This window comes from Panthera leo, chromosome B2, assembly GCF_018350215.1.
Source record: "Panthera leo isolate Ple1 chromosome B2, P.leo_Ple1_pat1.1, whole genome shotgun sequence".
NCBI lineage: Eukaryota > Metazoa > Chordata > Mammalia > Carnivora > Felidae > Panthera > Panthera leo.
Genome location: NC_056683.1, coordinates 92,667,899 through 92,688,596, shown reverse-complemented (window position 1 = coordinate 92,688,596; position 20,698 = coordinate 92,667,899).

The following is a 20,698-nucleotide window of genomic DNA, read 5'->3' as shown; positions in this document are numbered from 1 at the left end:
CTTAAAAATGATGGGGCTGTTTAGAAAAACTGAGAGAACTATTACTAAATGTACCATTGCTAAAGGGACTGTTCTTCAGTTTCAGAAGCCAGTCTTTAGAAACCAAAGTATTTTCCTACATAAGAAGGAAAATCAACAGGTGTGCATGGTGAAGAAAAATCTCATGAGGTTTGCATAGAGAAATTGTTGATGACCTAAGGGATCTGGAGCAAAGGGTAGATGAATTTCCTCTGTGTAACAGCTATTCTGATTATGTTTAAGACAATTCCCTTTATTTGGGATTTCTAGAAAATCAGAATCGAACAGGTTAGTGTTCCCAAGAAACAAGTAAGAAAATTAATTTAGTGGACCTAAGATAAGAGTCTTCATAAGACCTTATCCACTTACATATGCATATATGATCTTACATATACATATATGATCCACTTACATCACGCTAGTGAATTACCTTGATTATAGATGTGATACGTTAGCTGACGTGATGTTTCCCTCTTTCTAAAACAGTATTTATATCTATGCCTATTTACAGCTTCTTCCTGGATTTTTTTCAGCCACAAATGTGCTAGGGATACAAAAGTGAACATGATACCACTAGTTTTCTACTAAAAGGCTCATCTTTCAGTGGTGGAAGTAAGAATGTAGAGTATATATCATACAATGATATTAATGTAGAGCATATATCAATCATACAATGATATAACTTGAAACAATTGCAAGTTATAACCAGTGCCAAGATGAAAAAAAAAAAAAGAGGCTGAGAACATAGATTTTTATTAGTTGGTCAGGGGAAATCTCAAGAAAATGACATTTGAGCTGCAGATGAAGAAAGAGAAGAAGCTAATTACATAAAAAGGATACAGAACATATTCCAGGCATAATTATTCCTGTGTCCAAAATATTTAATGAAGCTCAACATGATTTCTGATAAGTAAGAGAGGTTGAGAGTGGACAAAATGAAGTTTGTGAAAATATGCAGTGATAAGACCCTATAATGAGCCGTAAGAAGTACGATTTGACTTTAAGTAAAAGTGCAATGAGAAGGCACTGAAAATTTTTAATTAGTAGAGAGTGAGGTGACTTGATTGAGATTTGAGAAGGTTCACTTATTACTGTCTAATACTGGACCAGAGAGGAGCAAGTGTGGAAGTTGGGAGAGAGGTTATTTTGTGTAATGATCCAGGCTGAAAGTCTTGCATGAAGTAGGCAGTAGTAATGAAGAGGAAAAGGAGGTAGAACTTAAATTATACTTTAAAATAGAATCAGGACAAAAGCACTATTTTTGACATTGCTCACTTATGTAAATTTTAATCCCAATCAGCCAAAGCCCACTCCACTATAATTTCCAACCATTAATTCTTTCCTCTGGAGACACATAAAATAAGCCTTAATCTCTCACCTCACTCCACTATCTGACACAAAACTCTGTGATACATTTAAGCTCATGACACAAAACATTACTATTTATTCTGATGAATACATGGTGAGACAATGTTAGGACTTGTGGATTATAGTTGGGTTTCTTGCCTGAATGGACAGTGATAATATTTAACTTGATGGGGAGACATGAAGCAGGAAAGAGGTTGGAGGGGAAAAAAAAATCAAGATTTCTGTTTTATATTTGTTATAGTTGTGATAACTCAATTATGATTTGGGGGACGCATCTGATTGGAGATAACAAGTAGTCATTTGTACATTCAGATTTTGAGCTCAGAAGAAAAGTTTTAGTTGAGGATATGAATTTGAAAGTCATCTACATAAAGATAGTATTTAAATCTCTGAGAAGTCATGATATTGCTTAAAAAGAGAATGTGGTAGGAGAGAAGAGTTCCCAAGGCCAGCCCCTGAGAAATCCAGCATTTTCAAGCAGAACCACTAAAGGAAACTCACAACATTATTTGTAGCTATCCAATTCCTTGAATTTAGAATTTAGAAATCCACAATTTAGAAGTTGTAGAAACTATTTTGCCCACTTTTATGAAACTTTAAAATTTCTTCAATTCCCTTTGTTTTTGTTAGTTTTTCTCATTCATATATCCATGTCACATGTATTTTACTCAATGGTTATTTTCTTTTGTGTTAATTTGTAATTCATCTTTTTTTTCTAATATTTTTTGAGCTTCAATAGCTCATATTTCTTCCTTTGATTTTGTCACATTATATCTCATCTATTATATTCCTCATTTGTCTTTTCCTTTACACAGGGAAATAGATAAATATATCAATTTCTCTGTCTGTCTGTCCTCTATCATTTTAGGTATGCTCAGTCAGATTCATGTTTATCACTGGTCATGGAATCAATTGGATTCTCTGCTATTTGCAGAGATCTCCTGTGGATGAAGGGTGCATACATTCAGCTAGCTTCATGGTTCCCTCCTCCATGGTGAACTTCATTTCCTTAGTAGAGCCATAGTGTTCTGCATCGCAACGGTTTCTGTCTGTATTTAACGCTGCTTAACTGAAAGGGATTGTTTATATGAGTGCTCCTGTCACCAAACCATGTGGTCCTTTTCATCTCCACACACAAAGGATTTACCTTCATGTGAGTCCCCCTTCCTTTCCTACCTTATACCTTTATACCTTCAGGGATGTTTTACTCTTCTCTGTATGTTTTCAGCACCACTGTACATCATAATTTTGAAAATAAATGCTGTTGTTTAGGAATGAACATTGTGCTTATATTTTTCCCTCTTGGTTCACTTTTCATTTAATATAGTTTCAAACTAGAAGATAACTTTTTTTTGGAACTAGTCTTAAGTACAACTATCTTGACTCTACTAAATGTGTGAAATATATTTTGAGAGACAGAATTATTTAGAAAATTATTCATGGATAAGATGAAAGTATAGTTAATATATTGAAATTCAAAATGAAAAAAATCATTTGGAACAAATGGCACTGCTGGGAACAAATGACACTGCAGGGTCTGGATTACTAAGCAAAATAAATTGATTAGGGTTGGGGGAGAAGGAGCCTAAAAATGCAAGAAGTAAGGAAAGTGATTTGTAGATTACTTCGAAATAAGACCCAAATCACCGGGAATTATAAATGGAATAGAAGAATTAAGATGCAATTACTGAATAGAAAGAATAAGACAATCCTACACATAGATCATAATTTGATCTCCTTTAGCTTAAGAATCTAATTGAAAATTGCATTATAAACTTTATATGACATTATTAAGTTGGACTTATGAAAATTCTCAAAATTGATAAATGGAACTCTTGAAAATTTGAGAATCATTATTAACTAATTAGATTGCTCATGTATGATTTTATTGTTTATACAGTCAAAAGAGGGGAGATTACTGGATATAGAACAAAAGTGGTGAGTGTGCTATTAACTTGGTTACATTGTCTTCAGTTATTTAAATTGAAAAGTTGCCAGTGAATTTTAAATGTATCACTGCCCCTTATTCTAGTGCATCTCCACTGACCCATAGCTTTTTAATACTTTGGGTAACACTTTCTCAAAGTGCATTTATATATGTGTGTTTATAGTGACTGGCACTATGAAAAATGATACAAAAAATGATACAAATTTGTCATACAATGTAATATTGAAAAATGTATCTATTAAATATTCATTTATTAATTAATATTAAAAGGTTGAAAATTTTATAGTGTTTCAGTTCACACTAGAATATGAATGCCCTCTTGAGGACTTTTGTAATATTAATTATAATATTAATAATTGATCAAATAATATGAGCAATAAATATTTATATTTGAAAATAGAGTACATATAGTTTTTCTGAACAACATAAATGTTATTTTTTCCACGAATGTAAGTATATTTGTGTGTGTGTGTGTGTGTGTGTGTGTGTGTATCAGTTTCTTTTACCTGTTTTGCTGTTTGCAATAATTAATATTCTACAGAATCATAGATTATTTCTTTAATTAACTCTGTCACATAGACTTAAAAAGATCCAAATGAAAACATTTCTTTAATTCATGAACTTTTTTTTAATCAAGTTGAAAAATATATTTTTGATTCCGACTTCCTCAGAATAAATGAAACATTGCCCACCTCTTTTTAGCATTATTTGAAACTCCTAAAATTATGAAATATCACGAGTAAAAGAAGACAATGTGCTTCTGATGTATCAAAGGAAAAAAAATCTTGCCTTGGATAAATCTAGGAATATGAGAATGCTTTATATTATCAAATATATTAACAGATGGATAGATCATTTCAGTGTATGCTAGACAATGCTTTTTTTTAAATTTTATATCTTGTGATAATAAATATTCTTAACACACTAATCATTAAAAAAATCCTTGTCTTTATGATTTGTAATCTAAAATGCCTATACAAAAGATTATATAATAGCAATATCTTATTTTATATAAACTGGACTTCAGAGAAAAAGTATTAAAATCACGTAAAATTAATTTCAAAGCTATTTAAGTGCAAAGAGGCTGAAATCATGTATATTTTGAAATGCATTTAATAAATGTTAATTTATGTTCTCTTAATGATGTATTTGTGTTGTGTTTAAATGCTAACAGGGAGTTAGAGTTTGTGAATCCTATGAATTGAAGTTCTAAAATGCAAAAATATTCCAAATATTAAATGGAAGCTGTTCAAAACATGTTCTTAATTTATCTAACATAAAATTTAAAAAGATGATACTGACTTTCAGTGTCACATATTATATTTTTATTTGATTATAGTTTTATTCTTTAATTTTATTATTTCATCAATAAAATAATTGGTTTAATAGCCAGTTTAATTAAAATCCTGCTTTATTGGTAATCATCAGAAATGAAAAACCTATTTGTACTTATGTAAAAGTTTCATTTGTTTCATCTTTTTAAAAAAGATTTTATTATTTTATTTTATTTTATTTTATTTTTAATGTTTATTTTATATTATGTTATGTTATTTACTTTATTTTATTTTATTTTATTTTATTTTGTTTTATTTTATTTTATTTATTTTTGTGAGAAAGAGAGGCAGACAGAGTGCAAGCAGGGAAGGGGCAGAGAGAGAGGGAGACACAGCATCTACAGCAGGCTCCAGGCACTGAGCTGTCAGCACAGAGTCTAACGTGGGACATGAACCCACGAACCGTGAGATCATACCTGAGCCGAAGTAGGACACTTAACTGACTGAGCCACCCAGGTGCTCCTAAATATTTTATTTTTAAATAATCTCGAGACCCAACGTGGGACTTGAACTCAGTACACTGAGAGCAAGAGTCACATGCTCTTCCAACTGAGCCAGCCAGGCACTCCAAAAGTTATTTCATCTGAATGTGCATTTGAAACCACACAATCCCGGGACACCTGGGTGGCTCATTCAGTTAAGCATCTAACTCTTGATTTTGGCTTTGGGCATGATCTCAGGGGTCCTGAACCAGCCCTGGGTCAGGCTCTGTGCCAACCTTGGAACCTGCTTAAGATTCTCTCTCTCCTTCTCTCTCTCAGCCCCTTCCTCTCTCTCTCTCTCTCTCTCTCTCAAGAAAAAAGAAAAAAAAAGATACTACATAATGTCAGAGACTTTGTTGCAAATAATGACATTTGCATTTATCTAAAACTAGCATGTATAAAATTGTAGATTGAATAGATTACTAATCATGTAGAGCTATGTGACTGTGTTGGGATTAAAATCCTGAGATTTTCCCTTATTAAATATCTTCCTGTTGAAGTTTGAAGAGAAAATGTAGGGTAACACATCTCCTATAGATATTCTTATGTAATGCTTAAAGGTAAAGCAGATTTAAATACTTCATATCATTTTTATAATCAAAATATGTTTATTAATGAATGAAGTGCAACTAAACAGAAATAAGTTTCTCTCTGTTGGACCTGGAATATTTCCTGTTTATTTCACTAGTTTTGATTTTAATTTCTCAAATATTTCCAGAACTCTTAAATTGTGGCAAGATAGTCAGTTATTTCAAATAAAGAAGTGATTTAATATACCGTAAAGCACATGTCAAAAATCCTTAAACACAAAGAATGAGATGCATAAGTAAAATTAACATTTAGTCCAATTAAAAGACAACTTGAGTTCAGACATTAATTGTAACTATATAATGATCAATTTCCTGAATATATTTATTTAAACATTGTTTAACAACAAAAATTTCATCTTTATCATATATGTTTTGCCAGTATGCTAAAATTAATTCCTCACTGTAATCTTTGGGACTAGAGCTCAGCCTTGATTATTTATGCTTTACTATCCTCAGTCCTCTGAACTAGTGAATTGTGTTTCCCTGCCTCTTACAAGGAATAAGAAACAATAAATTATAAATTCAAGAAGCTTCTAGAATCAGAAGCATAAGTGGCAGGGTAACCAACTGGCTTAAAACCTCAATATAAACTTATGCCCACATAAAAGAGAAAAAGCATATCCTTACATGGGATCCCTAGATCAAATGCAATGAGAGGCCAGTAGAAGAATTCAGAAAGAATGCTTGATGAATTGGTGTAGGTCAGCTGAGCATTACAAGAGATTGAGCAGCCTGGGATGCTGCAGAAATTAGAGGCTGTGCTTCTGGGGAACATTAGTGAAAATTTTAAGTAAGTGTTTATGTGTGGCGTGGATTTATGGGAGTAGGAAAGCAGCCACAGGGGGCGGGCCATGAAACTCTGCAAGGGTACTTCTCTCCTGTCTTACTTATGAAACAAGTCTTTATATATAGGGGAATGAATAAATTATACTGTCACCCTTTCTGGTGAGAAACTATCTGAACATGTAGAAGAGAACAGAAAATAACGTACCTAAGGTAGGGGCAGGAGCATGTACTAGACTTAGAGCTACAGCAGGGAGAGGGACAGACATGCTGAGGAAGCCACACAGGGAGACACAGGAAATGGTGCCTTCCAAAGATTGAGCCTCAGTAAATAATAACAACAAAGAAGGTATCTGTAATTCTTTACCCTTCTCCATTAGACTAACAAGTTTAGGTAACAAAAAACAGCAAAATAATATTGAGAGAAATACGGGGGAGAGATAAGAGAATGTAAAGAAAGCTGTCTGAAAAGCAATGCAAAGACCTAAAGCCAAGGGTAGCACATCAAAGAGATGAAAACAACAATAAAAACAAACAAAAACCTATTACAATACCAGCCCCTATCTTGACACAATGTATTTCTAGAAGCATTAGAAACCTGTGGTGCACTGAGCATTACCATATTGAACAAACCTCAAACCCAGCTTAACTCCTAATTAAATTAACTCAAATCCTCATACTTAAGACATAGCACAAGGGAACATGTTCACATTTCCAGCCTAAAAACTGAATATCAAGCATTCACTGTTCCACTCAATATATCTAGTTTTCAACAACAAAATTATAAGGCACACAAAAGGTAAAGAAAACACATTTTCAAGAGACAAACCAGTTATCAGAATTAGAGTCAGATATGACACATCTATTGGAACTAGCTGACAGAGAACTTAAATGTTTAAAATATTAAAGACTAAAGAAAATGATGAACAGTATGAAAGGTCATGTGAGTAATTTCATCAGAGAAATAAAAACTATAGTAAAGAATGAAATGGAAATGCCACATGAATAATCAGTAATAGAGAAAAATAATTCGTTTGGTGGGCTTACCTCATCAATAGATTAAATACAACTGAGGAATGAATTAATGAACTTAAAGATAGGTCAGTAGAAATTAGTAAACTGAAACACAAAAAGAAAAAAAAAGTTAAAAACAAATAAACAGTGCACCCAAGACTATCATCCATCAAGAAACATATAATTAGAATACAGAAAAAAGAAAAACAGGAGAGATGAAACATTTGCATAAATAATGGCCAAGAATTTTCTACATCTAATGACAACTCCCAATGCATAGATCAAATTCACAGAGAGCATCAAGAATAGATAATTAAACAAATAAACAAACAAAAAACCTTACACATATCACATAGAAATTTCTGAGAATGAAGTGCAGAGAGGAAAGACACATTAGAAAGGAACAAAGATAAGTATTACAGCAGATTTCTTGCAGCAGACTTCTTGTCGTAAACCATACAAGCCAGAATATGATGGGGCCATCTCTAAAGTGCTGAGGAGTAAAATGAAACCCAGCAAAAAATACTTTTCAAGTTGTAATTCTATAAGCAGAATAAAGGATTTTAGTAAAAATAAACTGCAATGGGAATAAATTCTGTAATTTAGTAGTATTGTTCCAACATTTTTTTTTGTTTGATAACTTTATGTCATAATTTAAAATATTAACATTAGTGAAAGATAGGCAAAAGTGTACTGATATTCTCTGTGCTTTCTTTTCAATTCTTAAAAATTAACAAAAAGCAAATAAATTATTCAAAAATAAATGGCTATACAGTGGTCAGTTTTAGAAGGAAGATTTTTTTAATATTTTTAGTTACCACCTATTTTAATTATATGTTAAATTTTAAGGAAATCTTTACTATATGCCTTTAGCTTTGGAAGGTAGATTTATTTTTATTTTGGTGAATTTCAGATGTCAGTGGATTTTGGTGTTAGATTCTTTTTGTCTGCATATTATATGTAGTTTTAACAAGGAACTTAACATTTCACAAACATAAATTTGTATGGTTCATAGGATATGTGACATAAGTGTAAACATTTAAAAATATATACTGATTAAAATAAATGTGGATAAGAATGTGATTTATTAAGTACTTGTTTGGGTTCTGGGGCAAAGGTTTATATTTGACCAGGTTTAAATCTGTGCTTTACTTAATCTTAAATACTTTATTTAGAATCCAAGGTTTTTTGTTTTTGTTTTTATTTTCATTTATCTTTTCTGCATCTTCTTCAAAACACCTACTCTCTATTGGGTGTTCTTATTTTCCTTTTCTCCACATTCTGTAAATCCAATCAACTATTTAGTTGTTATAACATCTTCTAGATTGTTTGTGGTATGTATGTATATGGTTATATGTGTGTGTTTCTCCTCTACTTTACTAAGCTTGTATTTGTTTTGTTTGTTTTTTTAATTTTAGTTGACATACAGTGCAATATTGGTTTCAGGAGTAGAATTCAGTGATTCATCACTCAGATACAATACCCAGTACTCATCACAACAAATGCCCTCCTTGGTACCCATCACCCATCTAGCCCATCTCGCACCCACGTCCCTCCATCAACCCATAATTTGTTCTCTATCATTAATAGTCTCTTGTGTTTTTTTTCCTCTCTTCTCTTTTATTCCCCCACATCCCATATGTTCATCTGTTTTGTTTCTTAAATTCCACATATGAGTGAAGTCATATGGTATTTGTCTTTCTCTGATTATTTTTCTTAGCATAATACACTCTACCTCCATCCACATCATTGCACAAGGTAAGATTTCATTCTTCTGACTGTGGAGTACTATTACATTATACACACACACACACACACACACACACACACACACACCACATCTCTATCTACTCATCAGTCAATGGACATTTGGGCTCTCTCCATAGTTTGGCAATTGTTGATAATGCTGCTATAAACATTGGGATGCATACCCCTTTGAATCAGTATTTCTGTATCCTTTGAGTAAATAATTAATAGTGTAATTGCTGGATGGTAGGGTAGTTCTATTTTTGTTTTTATTTTTATTTTTTGAGAAACCTCCATACTGTTCTCCAGAGTGGATGCAATAGTTTGCATTGCCACCAACAGTGCAAGAGGGTTCCCTTTTCTCTGTATCCTCACCAACACCTGATGTTTTTTGCGTTGTTAATTTTAGTCATTCTGACAGGTGTGATATCTCATGGTGGTTTTGAATTGTATTTCCCTGATGATGAGTGATGTTGAGCATCTTTTCATGTGTCTGTTAGCCATCTGGATGTCATCTTTGGAAAAGTATCTGTTCATGTCTTCTGCCCATTTCCTAACTGGTTTATTTGTCTTTTGGGTGTTGAGTTTGATAAGTTCTTTATAGATTTTGAATAATACTAAGCTTGTATTTGCTTCTAATAAATTTATCCATATATTCAAGAAATACATAATATGTTTGTCTTATTTTCATCTTCTCCAGTAAATCTTCACCTTTCCCATGTCTGTATCTATATTTATGACACATTAAATGCCATTAATTCATGTCTGCATAGTGAAATCTAACATCCTAAATGGTCTTATTCCTTTGCTAATAACTTTATTAATAATTTCCTGATCACTTATAATTAGAAATTATTGTTTTTTATTAACTACAGGTCATTGCATTGAGTGTTCTATGCTTATTTTATATCCGGTGTTTTATTTTCACATTGTTTGATATAAATATTCCACCTACTTCAGCTATCCAATGGTGGACTGGCACAAGTTGGTTATTTTCTTGGTTGTAGAACATTTCTGGTAAAAATGAGAACATTTACAAACATAGCCTGATTCCGTTATCTCTCGTCTGTCTTCAGGTTTGGGATGATTTAAGTATTCTTTAAAAAGCAAGCAATAAAAAAGGATATAAAAGTCTACTTATTAAGTCTTAGTGACCAAACAGAAAAGAGACTTTTATATCCATTGCCTTTCTTCCTAACTTTGTTTTAGGTACTCTCATTTCATTTTTTCTTATCCTTCCTCTTCGAGGTTAGTACATCACTGAAAGTAATCTTTTATTTCTCTGAATCCTACATGTGTGACAGTAAAATGGATATGGTGATACATGAACTGTCCACTTTAAATGTTACTATGAAGATCAAAACAGTAATTGTGTACACAATATTGCTTAGGATAATTTTTTAATCTGTTCTACTGACTTAAAGTAATGGTAACAGGCCAGAATATTTACTTTTAAATAGAATGAAAACCCCACATATCATTAGTTTTAAGACATTTCTAGATACATTATAATTTACTCTAATTACAAATGATAAATAGGAAACCAGAGGCTTTGGGACTGGAGAGATCTTTCCTTATATTAACAAGGCTTAGAGATGAAGACTGAGCTACAATGAAATGATGCAGTGGCATTATTCTGTTACTCTGCTTCAATGACTGATTCACCAAATCAAAAGTATGTTCTATTTCTTTTTACTATTCTGGTAGTTTTTAATCTGTTTTTGGAAGTTCATAATTCTCCCTCTAAGACTGTATACATTTAATATTGTAGGATAAAGTTTATATTTATTATTGATTTTCTTATTCACATGCAATTCTGACATAAAAATAAATGTATCCTTTTTGTGGATGACAATGATTCCTTGAAACCTACATAAATACAAAGAAATCTACATAAGTAGAAAGAAATCTACATAAGTTTAGAAAACTTATAGTTAAAAATTGTTTCTCTGCCCTTTGATATGTATGGGGTTTCTTAGCAGTTTTACAGCCCAAGACAGTCTTTCTCAAAAATCTGGGAGCTATCTCTTTGAAATGCCAAATGTTTGAAATCATTAGGAGTCTAATTCATTTAGTGCCCATTAGCAAATATAGATGGCCTAATCACATTGACCTCCTCATTGACTTGCTCCAGTACGTGTCCACTGTCTCAACCCAACACCTAAAAATCCTTCTGCTTTTGTTTCAGCAGAGTTGAGTTCAATTTCTCTCCCTATTGCAATAATTCTGAATAAAATCTTCCTTGACTGTTTAACTGCATCTGGTGCAATTTTTCTTTGACAACAGAAAATACAATTTATGCTACTGAATCATGTTGCTGTTTGCTAGGAAGTTTGAAGCCAGATTTGGACTTAAATAATCATGTAGGATACTGTCTTAGCTTCAGATGCTATAACAAAATGCCACAGACCCAGTGGCTTGAAAAACAGAAATGATTTCTCACAGTTCTGGAGGGTAGGAAGTCCAAGAATAAGGTACCAGCTGATTCATGTCTGGTAAAAACCCCTTTCCTGGCTTGTAAATGGCTGCCTTCTTGCTGTGTGCTCACAAGGCCTTACTTTGCATGTGTGTGAGAGATCTTGTGTCTCTTTTTCTTTTCATAAGGACATTAATCCCATCATGTGGGCCCTACCCTCAAAACCTAATCTAACTCTAATTATCTGGGAAAGGCCTCATCTCCAAATACCATCACACTGGGGATTAGGGATTCAACATATGAATTGGGGTGCAAGGGGGGGGACTACAAACATTTAGTCCATAGCAGATACTGTTACTTGCATTTGCGATTCAACATCTCTGTTGTTATTGTTATTTACATTAGTTAATATTAATTTACTGCCAAGTTAATGTTTTTTAACTTGTAATATTTTTTTAGTAGCTTTAATATTTTATGCAAGCAGATAAAGTGGCAGATTAGAGAAAAGAAAAGATCACTTTTAGTTTAAGTTCATTAAATTTTAACAGAGAAGAGAAATCAGAGCTGACAGGACTTGATATATTATCTTCAACATTTTACTAGGAAATCAGCTGTTACCTAAAAATCTAACCCATAGGCTTCTATAGTATGTACTTTTTAATCTAGCAACCTCTGGTTTCAAGGTAAAGCGGGGTTGGGAGGTGGAGACCTACCTACCCTAACTGAGCATTGCTATTACCTCCTGCATAGTCACCACTTCCCATCTAAGAGTTTCAGTGCTAAGATCTCATCGTCAAAACCAGTCTTTCTCTCTATTTGCTTAACAGTTGAATATTTTGAATGAGAAAGATTATATGACTTTAAAGCCTGAAAACAAATTAGATACAGAGACAAAATAAAAACCTAGTCTGTGTAGGACATCTCTTATTTTCAGAAAATGAAGTATTTAAAATTTATTGGTTTGTCTTCTGATGTTTCAAGGAAACAGAAGGTCAGATTTGTCCCATAATTGTATGTTTTCTGTTCTATATATTACTGTCAAATAATAGAAAGCATATATATATATTTTATTTTTCTTTTTGAAATGCCATTGATTTTAAACATAGTTCCCAGTATCGTTAAATAAATTAACTTAATGGGATTGCCTATAAATTTTAAGTTTAACATTTAATAGTGGTTATGTAAAACAAACAATAATTGGATATATCTTTTCTTATCCATGATTGTCTTGGATTTTCTTTTTTTTTTTTTTTTTTTTCTTTTTAATTCTAATTTTGGCCCATTTGCAACTCTTACAACTGTTTACAAGTTTCAACAGAGATAATAAAAGGTTATTTAAAAGGTCGGGAAAATCACAATGCTGTTTAGGCTAGACATCATGCATCTCTCTGTCTTTGTGGTAGAAATCAGAATTTCCAATCAGGATTTTTAATATCTAAAAGTTATAGGTACCTGTTCGGTCCATCATATAATTTATTAATCTCACTAAGAATATATAAACTCCCTTCCTCTTTTTCTCTTTTTGATTTTTAGATATTTACTTGGTAATCTTTTCTTCTGCCTAATGGGCCAGTGGCTCCCTAGTGACTCAGGTTTTCCTTGATTTCAGATACTTAAGAGGGGTACATTAACTCTTTCAGCCCTCAGGGGCCAGTTAGTGTGCTGTAATGAGTAGTAATATTGAGGAAAACACATAATTTACTTTAGACAAAGAGGTCATACCCATACTATTGGATATTTTAAATCTAATTTCTATTTTCATCAAGGTGATATTTGCACATATTTTCAAAAACTAAATAGTGTTAAAAAGATGTTAATAGTAGCAGCAATGGCTTACTCTTTCCCTTACTAACTCTATGATGGGTCCTCAGGACAGCCTCTTCCAAACTTTTAACATTTCTTATGTTACATACTTTGTTATTTTAAACAGTTTACTTCTGGGAGCTCTTGATTTATTGAGTTTTGACTTATCAATGGGATGCCAACTAGTGGACATCACCATAAGTCAATTATTCAGTGAGGCAGCTGTTTCATTGTGGACTTTCAAAGTTTAGTATTGCCTTGATTTCTCTAGAGCGCTTCTCTTCACCTAGAGAATGATTCTTCAGTCCCCTGCCTAAGAGATTCCATTTTTTTTTTTCTATTTCTGCATAAAAAACTATCACAAATTTAGTGGTTCAAACAAAACATATTATCATCTCACAGTTTCTGTGGCTCGGGAGTCTGGGAATAGATATGCTGGATCCTCTGTTCATAGTCTCCAGGACTGCTTTCAAGATATTGGTCAGACCGAGTTCTCACGTGGAGCTTAAAGTTCTCTTCCAGGTTCACTCAGATTGCTGGCAGAATTTATTTCCTTGCAGTTGAATATCCTAGGCCCTCAGCTCTCAGAGCTGCCTTTTCTCATGGGCTATTAATACCAGGACTGTTTACTTCAAAGCCAGTAGAAGAGCATCTCAGAACTTCGGGGAATGACTAAGCCACCTTGGATAAAATCCATCTAATAAATTCAGGCCTATCCTGGATAATCTCTCTTTGATTCATCCCAAATCAGCTGATTAGGGATTTACATCTGCAAAATTCCTTTCACCTTTGCAATGTAATCATGGGAGTGATATCTTATTCACAGGTCTGTTCCTACTCAAGGAGGTTACTGGATGTGTGTCCCTGGGGGTCATCTTATGATTTCTGCCTATCATAACATTCTAAGTGTCTGTTGGTTTTCCATGGTGCAGGAAGGTGTAATTCTGAATGAGCATTTCTAACATATCCTACTTTCTCATACCAGTGCCTTATCCTATTCTCAGCTGTGTCTGGTGTCACCTATCTCAGAGAACAAATCCACGACTCCTGCAAGGGTGAAAATGGGGTTATGAGATTCTAAAAGCTTTCCTGCTTTAGAATTGGGCCTTAGTCTGCTGCTTAGGGTACCCAGCCTTCCAACACTCGAACACAGGCAAGTTTCTGGACAATTTAATGGATTGCCTTTCGTAGGTACCTCCATCTGTAGCCAGTTAGGTTTATCCTGCTGCTGCTCTGCCAGAGCAATTAACACCACCTCCATCTGGTGTCCACCTTTAAGTATTGTAAAAGACGCAATGTTTCCATCATGTTTTTACTTTAAGCCTGTATTAAAAAAAACAAAAAACAAACTTGTTTCCCTTATCATTTGCATATTATTTCTGAGAGGAAAATGGGACAGAGAGCTCTTTAAATGACTCCAGCACATTTAATAAGATATTTCTCATTATAAATTATACCATGAAGTATGGTGTCACTGTGTAAGAGCTATTAAAAGTGCTTTTAAATTTTCATGTAGAGTTGGCACTGCTTGAGAATTTTTTTAAGGAAAGAATTGAAGAGATAGACCATTTGTGGGCATGATGTGTTTGGACAGAATTGTTAAATGTAGATTTTATATTTGAAATATATATGCAGAAACGTATATAAGGCATACATATATAATGTGATGGTTTCCTAGAAAGTAAACTCAATCATTTAATCATCACTCAAGACAAAGAAGTAGGGCTTTCATAATAACTTACAGCCCCACTCCATGTACTCTTCCAGTCAACACCTTTCCTTGTCTCTAAAAGTAAATGTTATTCTAACTTGTAAGACTTGTAGCTGCTGTGTCCATTTTAAATGAAATCGGATGGTGCGATCTCTTCTTTCGCGTCTGGATTTCTTCAGTCAACAATATGCATGGGAAATTTATTCGTGTTTTTTTTTTTATGTTTTTATTTTTTTTTTTAATTTTTTTTTTAACGTTTATTTTTGAGATAGAGAGAGACAGAGCATGAACGGGGGAGGGGCAGACAGAGAGGCAGACACAGAATCGGAAGCAGGCTCCAGGCTCTGAGCCATCAGCCGGACACGGGGCTCGAACTCACGGTCTGTGAGATCATGACCTGAGCTGAAGTCGGACGCTTAACCAACCGAGCCACCCAGGCGCCCCTATGTTTTTATTTTTGAAAGACAGAGTGTGAATGGGAAAGGGGCAGAGAGAGAGAGGGAGACAGAATCCGAAGCAGTCTCCAGGGTCTGAGTTGTCAGCACAGAGCCTGATGCTGGTCCCGAACCCATGGACTGCTAGATCATGACCTGAGCTGAAGTTGGACTTAACAGACTAAGCCACCCAGGTGCCCCTATTTGTGTTGTTTGTATATAACTGTAGTTTGTTCATTTAAAGTACTTTATAATATTTAATTGTATGACAGTACCAAAAATGATTTATACATTCATGTAGATGGACATTTTGGGTTGTTTCCAGTTGAGGTTATTATGAATAGTGCTGACGAGGACATTCTTGTGCATGTACATGCAAAATGAATTTCTGATGGGTGTATACCTTGGAAAAGAATTACTGGGCCATAATGTATGAGTATGTTAAACTTGGTAGATATTGCCACACTATTTTCCAAAGTTCTTCCAAGGTTCTTCCAAGTTACAATTCCAACAACACTAAATAAAAATTCCCACGTCTATACATCCTTGCGGATACGTGGTACTTCTTCTGTAGAGATAGCCAGTTGCTATCTCGATTGTAAACTAACCAACCTGTTTGTTATTGTGATCCTCAATGCATATGTCTGGTTCTGAACTCTCTGTTCTGTTCAATCAGTCTATGAATATCCTTGGGCTAATATTAGACTTACTATCTAATAGAATAAATCTATTCTGCTTTTTCTTTTCAAGTTGTCTTAGATATTCTTGGTTCCTTGCATTTACAGACAATTTTTAGAATTAATTCATGAATTTCCACAAAATTCCCATTGGGATTTTGATTGGAGGCTGCACTGAATGCATAGAAATATTGGGGATAATGTAGCATCATTACAGTATTGGGTTTTCAAAATAGTGATTACCATAAATCCCTCTGTTTATTTAGGTTGTCTTTATATTTGCTTAATCCAGTTTTATTGTTTTCTATGGAAAGTCATTTTCTTAAGTTTTTTATAACTTGGTGTCACATGTATTGGCTGTTGTAAGTGGAATTTGTGTAAAAATTATTTTTCTGTTTGCTGTTGGTATATAGATCCACAATTGACTTTCTATATTGACCTTGTACTCAGCAAAATGACTTATTTTCTCTGATTATTTCTAATATTATCGTGTAATTAAAATTTTTTCTACAGTGTGTAATCATGCAATTTGTGGATAATAATGCTTTTTTATTTTTCTCCAGTGTTTATAGTTTCTGCTGATACTTTTATTATTATTATTAATGTTCAGGATAAGGATAGTCGGCACTTGTGTGTGTGTGTGTGTGTGTGTGTGTGTGTGTGTGTGTCTGTGTGTGTGTGTGTTTTAGAAGGAAATATTTTAACATTTCACCATTAAGTATGGTTTTGTTGTAGTATTTTCTCAATATATTTTATTGCATTAGGAGTTTCCATAATTGACTAAGATTTTTGTCAGGTATATATATTGAGTTTTATCACGTTTTCTCAGTTTATTGAGACTATCATGATTTGTCTTCCTTATTTTAAAATTATTTTCATATTTGCACCAATGAATTTTCTTCAGTCAAATATGTTTGAGCTACACTGTTTCAGAGAAATTATAATCTCCCTCCCTTCACAGTGCTTTTTTGAGATTCTAACATATCAATATCCATTGCCAATCTGCATGTATTCAAGCATATAGTATTTTACTTTATTTTTTAAAGTAGGCTCCCAGCCAAGCATGAAGCCCAATATGGGGCTTGAACTCACAACCCTGAGATCAAGAGTCAGACACTTAACCAACTAAGCTACCCAGGCACCCCAAACATATAGCATTTTATAGTTGTTCAAAATAAAATTGTATTTTGAATATCTGTAACAGTTGCAAAGTCCACTCTTGTGATTCAAACTTTTAAAGCTAACCTCAATAAATTTTTAATGTGATACTGAGCAAACTCAAAGACCTGAATGGTAACACAGATAACACATAGTAGAAATCTTACCTGGCATCAGGCTTTACTAATGATTAGCCAAGACTCCGAGATAGAAGCAGTAACCATATACTCAATGATTTTCATCTCCACATCTGGTTTGCCCCACATCTATCACATGCAGCTGCCTAACCCCCTGCTTTTTTTCACCAGGACATGTTTTGGGTTCAGAGTGATAAGAACAAAAGGTGGATTCAGGTCAACCTAATTGCATAGTTTTGGGGGTCTATTTCACTAGCTGTAGCTAAAAAGTGTACATTCTTCAGCACATGCGAGGTTTCATAAATATATAATAACAGGTCTATTTACAAAACAAAAACAAACAAAAAAACCACCATAGGTATATCCTCTTAAAAGTGTTCCTAAGGAAAGAAATCAGTACATAGCTATACCAAGAATATGTTTACTTATATTCCAACCAGTAAATCCTACCATATATTTACATGGATTTCTAGTTCAAGTTAAAACAGTTTCACCTGCCACTGACGAGGGAGGAAATTAAGGAAATGAATTAACATTCTACTACTGAAGAGCTTTTTTTCTTTGACTCTTTTATAGCTTAATCTATTACAGCCAATTGTTTTAGACCTTATTGTGTCTTCATGACATATGATAGATTATGTCAATATTCTCACGATCCTTGAAGACCTTTAGTATTCTGTCCAAACTTAGCCTTCATTTCTCCTATTTCATCATGTCTTCTGAGAAAAACCTATTCATGTCATCATAGCTTAGGATATTCTTCCCAAAAATAGAAACTGGTCTACTATCATCTTAGTAGAGCATTTATGTTCAGTGTCAATTCTAATAACATTTGGAATTTCACTTCTCTGAGAAAAAATTTCCTAAAAGTTTGAAATAAGTGATATTATTTTTCTCTTTCACAACAAAATAATTCCCCTACAATAATTTACATGAATCCTCTTCTGAAGTGAATTTTTGTATAATTAATTTAATGGAATATAATTTTATTAAAATATTAATATTTATTAATTTATTTTAGCCCTGAACAAAGAGAGCCCTAAACTCTTTTTTGGGTTTGTCAAATGATTGCCTTTTATTATAGCAATTCCTAAGAACTGATAGTGGCAGCCTCAAGAATGTTATAATAAATAATTTGAAAGTTGAGGCTAGACTTAGTAGGAAATAGTCTAAAGACTGATTAATGAAGATTGCCCTAAGTATAGAACACAAGAAGGGTAGTAAATATTCTCAGTATATGCTTTAAATTTACATTTAAAAACTTTATTTTACATTATGAGACATATTAAAAGAAGTTCAAAACACTTGAAAATCTTATGAGACAACTAAAAGTAGATTTTGAAATGATCACCATTTATAGGTGACTCTTTTTTAAAAGGGAAAAAATAAATAATATTTTTCATATTTTTAGAGAGCTTATTGAGTTTTAATTATAGCATATCATCAAAAGAATCTGTGTTTAATGGAATCTGTTAAGATAGAGTAATCAAGACCTCTTTTCCTACTACATAAGTTTGCATGTTAATTTTCATACCTTGTATTGTAATAGATTGCCTTTACAGCTTATTTGTTCCATGACCACCTGCTCAGTTCTGCTATGTTGCACCTAAATTCCTTGAATCATTGTGTTAAATCATCTATAGAGTCTTCTGAAATGGGATATATCTGAGAAAGAAAGCAAAGATTAGAAATGCAAATGATCAAATTGTTGCTTTGGGTGTTGTTATATTAACTTCTTCTTTCTTTAATTTACTTTGTAAGAGAAAATCAGATGATTTTGAATTATTCACCACATTTCCTTCCAATGTGAGCCTCTTTTTATTGTGATTAGACTTTTACATTAAGTGTTAATGCTTTTTACTAAGAAGCAGGTTAATTGTACCATCTATTTTCAATTAGCCCTAATAGAGTGCATGTATAGCTGTGGAGTCTATTGTGCATGTCCTTATAGAAGTGAGGAAATGGAGTAAAAGCTATTATTTTGATGTCCTGATAAATTATACTCCATATTATGTTAGATTAACAAAATGAATGACTAATGTTCCATATACACATGAGCTGTGACAGCATTTTTGACTCTTAATAAATCTTAAAACTGGCTGATATCCAATTCTTTTTTATATTAAATGCAAATTAAATCTAGATTATTTCATTACCTTTAGTCACTGACTTCTAAAAGCTGGTATATATATATAAATGTTATTGACTTTTCTACACTAATCAGGAAAATTCTAAAATACTTAAGTTCTTTGTTATCTTACAAGAACATGTGTGCCAAACCTTACAGAAAAATATGGATTGAAATGACAATTCTTAGCCCACTGAGAAATGGAGTGTAAACTTTTACTTTTAGAATTGTGAAATACTCACAGTTAATTGTTCAAAAGCATATGTGTGTGTGTGTGTGTGTGTGTGTGTGTGTGTACACACACACACACACACACACACATATATATATATAATTGCATATATTCATGAAAACATTTTGAACAACAGTGAAAAAACTAATTTTTAATGGTTGGTGAGAATTAGAAAATTAAGAACTGGGAATGCTGATATTAGTTATGCTTATAAAAGCTGTAATAACTTGCATATTTTTCAGATAGTTTTAATGCAGAAACATCAATAAATCTAACATATATCAAATAATATTACTGGAAGAAGTGATTGCACTTTATTAAATACTGAGGTTTTGTTTTCTATATATCTGTTAGGGTTTTAGCTCATTTTCAAAAACATTATTCCATTCTGAGTTGATGATTTCAGCCCTAGTTTTTCCTTCTTCTTCTGTCAAAATAAAATTAAATGATCCCAGCAATGTTAAACTTTTAAAAAGTGCAAGAACTCTGGAAAGTGAAGGTATTACACTGTTCTACATAAAAGAAATTTTAGAAACATTCTCTATAATAACTATTATTTGAAAATTTCTAATCCAGATTAATGAATCAACTGCAAATATCAGTAGCAAGAGAGTTCTTTAAATTCATTTCATATAGAATTTTCAAAATATGTTTAATCATATAATCAATTCTTTAGAGAACACCTATTAACATTTTATTGAATTAAGGTTATTCAAAAA